Source organism: Triticum dicoccoides, chromosome 4B, assembly GCF_002162155.2.
Source record: "Triticum dicoccoides isolate Atlit2015 ecotype Zavitan chromosome 4B, WEW_v2.0, whole genome shotgun sequence".
NCBI classification, from domain to species: domain Eukaryota; kingdom Viridiplantae; phylum Streptophyta; class Magnoliopsida; order Poales; family Poaceae; genus Triticum; species Triticum dicoccoides.
In genome coordinates, this window is record NC_041387.1 from 544958482 (window position 1) to 544966553 (window position 8072).

General features: G+C 44.2%; 1 pseudogene; it reads left to right on the forward strand.

Annotated features, from left to right (window-relative positions):
• Positions 1–816: 816 nt before the first annotated feature.
• Positions 817–1429, forward strand: LOC119294428 (annotated as a pseudogene).
• The last annotated feature ends 6643 nt before the right edge of the window (positions 1430–8072 follow it).

The following is an 8072-nucleotide window of genomic DNA, read 5'->3' on the forward strand; positions in this document are numbered from 1 at the left end:
TCGGCTCATGCCACAATAATGAGTAGGGGCTTTTGGAAAAATGTCTCTCTTTGCATCAAGGTATGCTTATTGGGCTAGTTAGCATCTATTCATATGTTGAGGGTGTTTGCATCTATTTATTTCTATGTTGGGGTTGTTTGCATCTAGTCAAGTATTCCTACACTCCTACTTCTAATTTTTAGTTGTAACTTGTACATTCTAATGTTGGGGCTATTTGCTCATACTTGTGTGACTCACTTTATCATTTCTATGTTACCTTGCAAGGTTTTCGAGCCACTAGTGAAGGTTCTTCGGTTGGCAGATAGTGATGATCCATCTATGGCATCTATGTATGGAGAATTAATAAGTGCAAAAAAGGAAATCAAGGCTGTTGTTGAAAATTCAGAAAAAGACTATTTGCTGATCACTAATCCATGGATAGCAAGATGAGTGGGAGGCTGGATTCTCCATTGCACATGGTAGCATACATCTTGAATCCAAAATATAGTTATGCAGACCCAAGCATCTTTACGGATGTAGAGGTAGTAGCTGCACTTATGGAAGTCATGGATACTTTTTATTATGATGATGACATCAAGCAAAATAAGGTTCTGAACATTGACTTCACCAAGTTTAAAAAGAAAGAGGGTATGTTTGGGAAGGTGGTTGCCATGAAAGCAATTAGCAATGACAATTTTGATGCCGGTAAGCTTGTTTTCAAAGCAAAAAACTTACTATTGCATTTCCGAAATTATATAGGGTGATTGCATATTATTTCACTTTTGTTAGCTGATTGGTGGTCAACTTATGGATTACAAAACTCCTACGTTGCAACACATGGCCATAAGGATACTTAACTTGACCACAAGTTCATCCTGATGTGAAAGAAATTGGAGCACATTTGAAATGGTAACTCTTAAGAGTTTTAGTCACTCTCAAGTTTCAAGTATTAATCAGTTGGTCAAATCTGAATATTCTTACTTCTCGCTATTTTTTAACTAGGTGTCCATTTGCACTTTTGTAGGCAGATGCAAAGAGGAGAAATCAACTAGATGTGGCCCGTAGGGACAATCTAGTTTATATCCAATTCAATGGAAGGATGATTGATAAAAGAAAGAAGTTATCCTCTTCTAGTGATGTTCTTCTTGGTGAAGATGCTTCACGAGCTCAAGATTGGATATGTGAAGATGCATATATCGATGAGGAGATTGATCCCACTACAGGCATGCCATACAACATCATTGATGAAGCAATGGGGGCAAGCGATCCTGTGGAGCTCCGTAGAAGTGCAAGAGTTAGAGAACTCCATGAAGTTGAAGAATTCGTTGAGGATGATGATAATGAATCAGATCATGAGATAGAGGATGATGGGATTGATTATGAGTCCGATGATGATGGAGTGATGGCAACCAAAGACGATGATGATGAGGAGGAACCCCCGCAGCCTTGAGCCATTTTTCACCAACTTATAAGATCTTTATTATTGCACAAGACCTTATTTTGCTTCTATTTCCGTGGCTGAACCTTGTTACCTTGCTACCTATATCTATTTGTGTGGTTGAACCTTTAGCTGTTTACCTATATTTGTGTGGCTGAACTTACGTGAACATTATTATCTATTTGCACCTTGCCTATTTGTGTTGTGAACCTTGTTATGAATTATTCGATCTTCGTATTTGTGTGGCAGCCATTTATTTACCTTTGACATGTGTGGCTGCCATTTATTTATCTTTGACATGTGTGTCTGTATAGTGTTGCTGCCATTTATTTGGTATTCCCTATTTCCATTGGTATGGTTGCCATTTATCTTGAGTTCATGACATATTTGATATTTGAGTTGATATCCATATATTGTGTGGATGTATGTTGACAATTTAATGTTTAAACTATTAATTTCGAATTTTGATATTATTTTGGTTTGGATGCATTAGGATTAACAATTTTTCCTCGTATTTATGCTTTTTATATGCCTATAGTAGCATATTTTGGTATATTCCATAGTTGGGATAACACGCGAGTATTGTAGAGTACAAAAAAAAGATATATGTTGTCCATTCCCTAATTAATCTATCGATTAATAGTCGACCGATTAATCCAGTTAATAGGACGATTCACCGATTAATCGCTACTCCCAACCCGACCGAGCAGCTACCAGTTACCGATTTCTTGAACATATGCTCATTTCTGTCAATTGCTCAACAGTAATTTGTTCACCTACAGTAGAATACTTATGCTCTTGAGAGAAGCCACTAGTGAAACCTATGGTCCACGGGTCTATTCTCATCATATCAATCTCTATCACTTTATTTACTTGCTTTGCTTTTACTTTGCTTTTTACTTTTTACTTTGCATCTATCTATCAAAAATACCAAAAATATTATTTATCATCTCTATCAGATCTCACTTTCGTAAGTGACCGAGAAGGGATTGACAACCCCTAATCGCGTTGGTTGCGAGTTGCTATCGTTTTGTGTAGGTACGAGGGACTTGTGCGTGGTCTCCTACTGGATTGATACCTTGGTTCTCAAAAACTGAGGGAAATACTTACGCTACTTTGCTGATCATCCTCTCCTCTTCGGGGAAATCCAACGCAGTGCTCAAGAGGTAGCAATACCATTTTATATGACCAAATGAATAAAATTGATATATGCATTGGGGGTAATGATACTAATAGACATGAAGTCATTGATGACTTGATTGGTGGAGAGAAAGAGAGATGATTGGCCTTTTCCAATAACAATCCTGAAATTGTTCTTCTAGATAATCTTGAATAAGACCAAGATGATTTGATTGGGACTCCATTGGATGGTTGCTCTTTCAAGCCAGTGGACACTGTTGATGCCTTGAGGAGAACCCCCAATGTCCTAACCGAAGCTAGGCCTTGTGGTCTGTCACACCCATTCAAAATTGCTTAATGATAGGTCTTATATGGAATATTAGAGGTCTTGGTCAACCAAGGAAAGTTTAGTGCCTTTGTAATTCTATTGCTCAGTCTAATCCTGATTTCATTGGGTTTCAAGCGACCAAGGGAGAGATTATTTCTGAGGGTTTCTTGCAAGCTATTGATAGGTTTAATAATTATGACTGACATCATTTACCTGTTGTTAATACTGTTGGAGGGATCCTTTTGGGTCTTAGGAAAAGTTTATTTGAAGTCATTGGTTTTATTAATCATGAGTTTTCCATTAAAGCTATTGTTAAGAACAAGGGAGATGGTTTTGTTTGGCATTTGTGATAGTGTATGGCTCTGCCTATCCAGAGTTCCAAAGGGATTTTGTTGCTGAACTGCATAATATTTTAGATATTGCATCTTATCCTATTTTCATTCGTGTTGACTTTAACCTAGTTAGGAATGAGAGTGAGAAGAGTAGTGGGATAGTTAATCAACATATCACCTTTCTGTTTAATGACTGGATCAACAGATGGGGACTGCTAGAGATTTCTATCTCTAATAGGGGTTATACTTGGTCCAATAATCAAGATAATCCTATTCTTGTTGTGCTAGACAGAGTTTTTACCTCTATGGACTAGGATTCTCACTTCCCGATGTCTTCTCTAACTGCCCTCCCCAGAGTTTGGAGTGATCACACTCCTTTAGTATTAGACACTGGAGCGAGAAAGACGTCTAAACCTAAGATGTTTAGATTTGAGAAATGGTGGCTGTCACAACTTGGTTTTCACCAAATGGTTCTGTAACGCCCCGGATACAACTTTCCATATCCGTAACTCCAACTCTTGCCATTTCCGGCGATGTGATTTATTATTTCCTCCGTGGTTGGGTTTTTGTCTGTTGTTTCGCTTTTGTTCTTGTTATGCATCTCATCTCATAGCATCATGCGCATTGCATCGGCATCGTTTTTTATAAAACTTGCATCTGTTCGGGTTTCCCCAGTCCTCTTCGATGTCCGTTCGGAGTCCAGACACACTCGCACGCGCCCGCGGCACCTCCGAAATATTATTTTATAAGTGGCATAAAAATGTTCTCGGAATGGGTTGCAACTTGTCATGCGGTCTTATTATAGTGTAGACAGGCCGCCTGTCAAGTTTCGTCGCATTCGGAGTCCGTTTGACTGCCCAACCGTTAAGTATGTAACCGCGATATAGTCGGTATATTCGTCGGACGTTTCGGTCTCCGAAACCATTGCCGGGCTGCCTTCTCCTCTCTCTTCTCAGCCCAACCCCCTCTTTGCACAACCACAGACCCCCTCGTGTGTGCGTCCGAAATTTGTCCCGAACCCGACCCGCTCTGTCGTTACCGTTGGATCCGAATCATCCTCAAACATCCCGAGAACATCTCCGTTTTCTTTGTTGGACTCCCCTAAGCTAATTATTCTCGTCCGTCTGATTTCGATCGGAGGGACCGGATACCCCCAAACCTAATCCACCAGCCTTTATAAACAGTCTAACCCTAAAACCTAGGGACCTTGTCCCATCCGTCCCATCCCCGCGCCGCCACTCTCTTCCTCGGGATCCTCCCAGATCCTCATCGTCCAACCCCGCACAGCCAAGCCTCCACCTTCTCCTCGATTTCCCCCATCCGCCACTCCTCTGCTCGATCTCCCCTGTCACCCAATCCATCGATCCCCTCCAACTAGAGCCCTCTCATGGCCTCCCGCGATCCTTCCCGAGCAGCGCACCCCGACGCCTCCTAGTTCCCGCAGCCGCGCACCACCCATGGAGGCGCGCATCCTCAAGCCCGTGCTCCTGCTCGACTCCGCCATCCACCGCAGCCAGCCGCCTTGCGGCGCCCTCTCCCTCGAGCTCCAATAGGAACCGCGTCACGAGGACCCCGCGGCCTCAAGCCTCCCGTGCCCGAGCTCCTTCTCCTCATCGAGCCGAGGCTCCCTGCAGCCTCGCGTCCCGCAGCTCGCCCGTCCTCGGAGCTCCCTACTGTGGTGCTCCCCTTCTCCGTCGCGTCGCCAACCTCTCCGGCCAGGCCGTCCCGGTTCCCCGTCGCCCCTTCTCCTATTCTTCTCCTTCGTCCCTTCTCTCTCTGGTTCTCCCCCTCGTCTCTCATGCCACTCCCTCTCTGTACCAGGAACAACCATGGTGGCCGTAGTTCCAGGGAGCCGCCCAAACTTTGCCGCGTCGCCGCTCCTTCGATCCGGCGAGGAGCTCGCCCAGATCCGCCGCCGCGCCATCCCGAAGTCCCGCAGCCGGCCGCCAGCGCCTTCTTCCTCTGCTTCGAGCAACAGCAGACGCTCGCTCGTCCCTGTCGCGTTAACCGCGCCTGTTGCCTCCCCTTCTTTTCGTCGAACCGCCCTGCCCCTCTTCGATCTACGCAAGGCGCAGCCGCGCCAGATCCGGCCTGTCAAGCCGCCTCTTCCCCAGGCCCAGCGTGCCCCCTGCAGGCCTCCCTCTCCACCAAGCCCAGCCAGCCTCCTCCACCGATCCGGGCGAAGCCCACTGGGTGAGGCCACACCCTAGCGCCCCTCCTCTATTTTTTCCCTCCTGTCGGGCCAGCTAGTTTCAGCCCATTTTGTTTTTTTCCCTGCTGCTGCGATTTTAACATTATCCGAGGATTTACAGTTTTACAGAATAGTCCCCCTAGATCATGCATTTAATACCTCACAAACTGTGCATCGGTTTAAAATAATTTATATATGTTAAATGCTCAAAAAATTGTGTAGATTAATAATATGCCATTTTCATCTATGTTGAAAATTTTTAACATGCTATTTGTGTTTATTTTGCATAATGCCATGCTAAAATGATTTATTTCATAACTAAATAACCGTAGCTCGGTTTTAAATAAACTTTATATGTAAATGGGGTGAAAAAATGCCTAGTTTAACATGGTGCACTTTATTTTCCTGTTTAACAACTCTAAAATTATGTAATAGGCAGAACAGTACCAAAACTAGAATATGGACATGAGGTTTTTCCGGAATTGTTGTTTGTTGTTTCCGGCCTCATTTAAACTTGCCTAGATAGGTAGTTTCATTATGTTTCACCTCTTGCCATGTTAACCAACATTTAATATTGTTGAGTTCCTAACCGGGAGTGAACTAAATAATTGATGCGGTGTTTTGCATATTGAGCTCCACTTAACTTGTAGTGTTATTTGTGCATATTGCCATGCCATGCCTCGTTAACCTGGACATGCATCATATTTGTTTGTGCATCATGCCATGTTTATGCTTGTGCATTTACCATGTTGTTTGTTTCTTTCCGGTGTTGCTTCTTAGTTCCGGTAATGTTGCGATTGTGAGGATTCGTTCGACTATGTCCGTTCGTCTTCTTCATGGACTCGTTCTTCTTCCTAGCGGGATTTCAGGCAAGATGACCGCTACCCTGGATCTCACTACTATCATTGCTATGCTAGTTGTTTCATTCTATCGCTATGCTGCGCTACCTACTACCTGTTTATCAAGCCATCCTAAATTGCCATGTCAGCCTCTAACCTTTGACACCTTTCCTATGCAAACCGTTGTTTGGCTATGTTACCGCTTTTGCTCAGCCCCTCTTATAGCGCTGTTAGTTGCAGGTGAAGTTGAAGATTGCTCCATGGTGAACAGGATTATGTTGGGATATCACAATATCTCTTATTTAATTAATGCATCTATATACTTGGTAAAGGGTGGAAGACTCGGCCTTATGCCTGGTGTTTTGTTCCACTCTTGCCGCCCTAGTTTTCGTCATACCGGTGTTATGTTCCTGGATTTTGCGTTCCTTACGTGGTCGGGTGATTTATGGGACCCCCTTGACAGTTCGCTTTGAATAAAACTCCTCCAGCAAGGCCCAACCTTGGTTTTACCATTTGCCTCACCTAGCCCTTTTTCCCTTGGGTTTCCGGAGCCCAAGGGTCATCTTTATTTTAGCCCCCCCGGGCCAGTGCTTGTCTAAGTGTTGGTCCGAACCGAGTAGACTGCGGGGCCCCCTCGGGGAAACTCGAGGTTTGGTTTTACTCGTAGGATGTCTCATCCGGTGTTGCCCTGAGAACGAGATATGTGCAGCTCCTATCGGGATTGTCGGCGCATCGGGCGGCTTTGTTGGTCTTGTTTTACCATTGTCGAAATGTCTTGTAAATCGGGATTCCGAGTCTGATCGGGTTGTCCTGGGAGAAGGTCTATTCCTTCGTTGATCGCGAGAGCTTATCATGGGCTAAGTTGGGACACCCCTGCAGGGTATAATCTTTCGAAAGCCGTGCCTGCGGTTATAGGCAGATGGGAATTTGTTAATGTCCGGTTGTAGAAAACTTGACACCAGATCCGAATTAAAACGCATCAACCGCGTATGTAGCCGTGATGGTCTCTTTTCGGCGGAGTCTGGGAAGTGAACACGGTTTCTGGGTTATGTTTGACGTAAGTAGGAGTTCAGGATCACTTCTTGATCATTGCTAGCTTCACGACCGTTCCTTTGCTTCTCTTCTTGCTCTTATTTGCGTATGTTAGCCACCATATATGCTTAGTCGCTGCTGCAGCCTCACCACTTTACCCCTTCCTTTCCTTTAAGCTTTGCTAGTCTTGATACCCATGGTAATGGGATTGCTGAGTCCTCGTGGCTCACAGATTACTACAACAACAGTTGCAGGTACAGGTTACGCGATGATCATGACGCGAGAGCGATGCTTGTTTGCGTTGAGTTCTTCTTCTGCTTCTTCAATCAGGGGATAGGTTCTAGGTCGGCAGCCTGGGCTAGCAGGGTGGATGTCGTTTGAGTTTCTGTTTGTGATTCATCCGTAGTCGGATGATGCTCTTATGTATTGTGATGTTGTATTCATGTGGCATTGTATGCCTTATGTATGTATCCCCATCTATTATTTAATGTTGATGTAATGATATCCACCTTGCAAAAGCATTTCAATATGCAGGTCTATCCTTGGTGGGACCTTCGAGTTCCTTTTGGATAGGGTCGCATATTGGGCGTGACAAGTTGGTAATCAGAGCCTCGACCGACCCTAGGAGCTCCCTTGTTTGTTGGCCGTTGTTGAGTCTAGAAAAAAAAAACTATTTCGAGTCTTAGGATTGTATATATCGGAGAGTAGGATTCTTTTTACTCCTCAGTCCCTTCGTCGCTCTGGTGAGGTCTCCTAACGTAGATGTTTTGCCTTTCCTCTCCTCAAATTTCTATAAAAAAAATTTAGGATCACG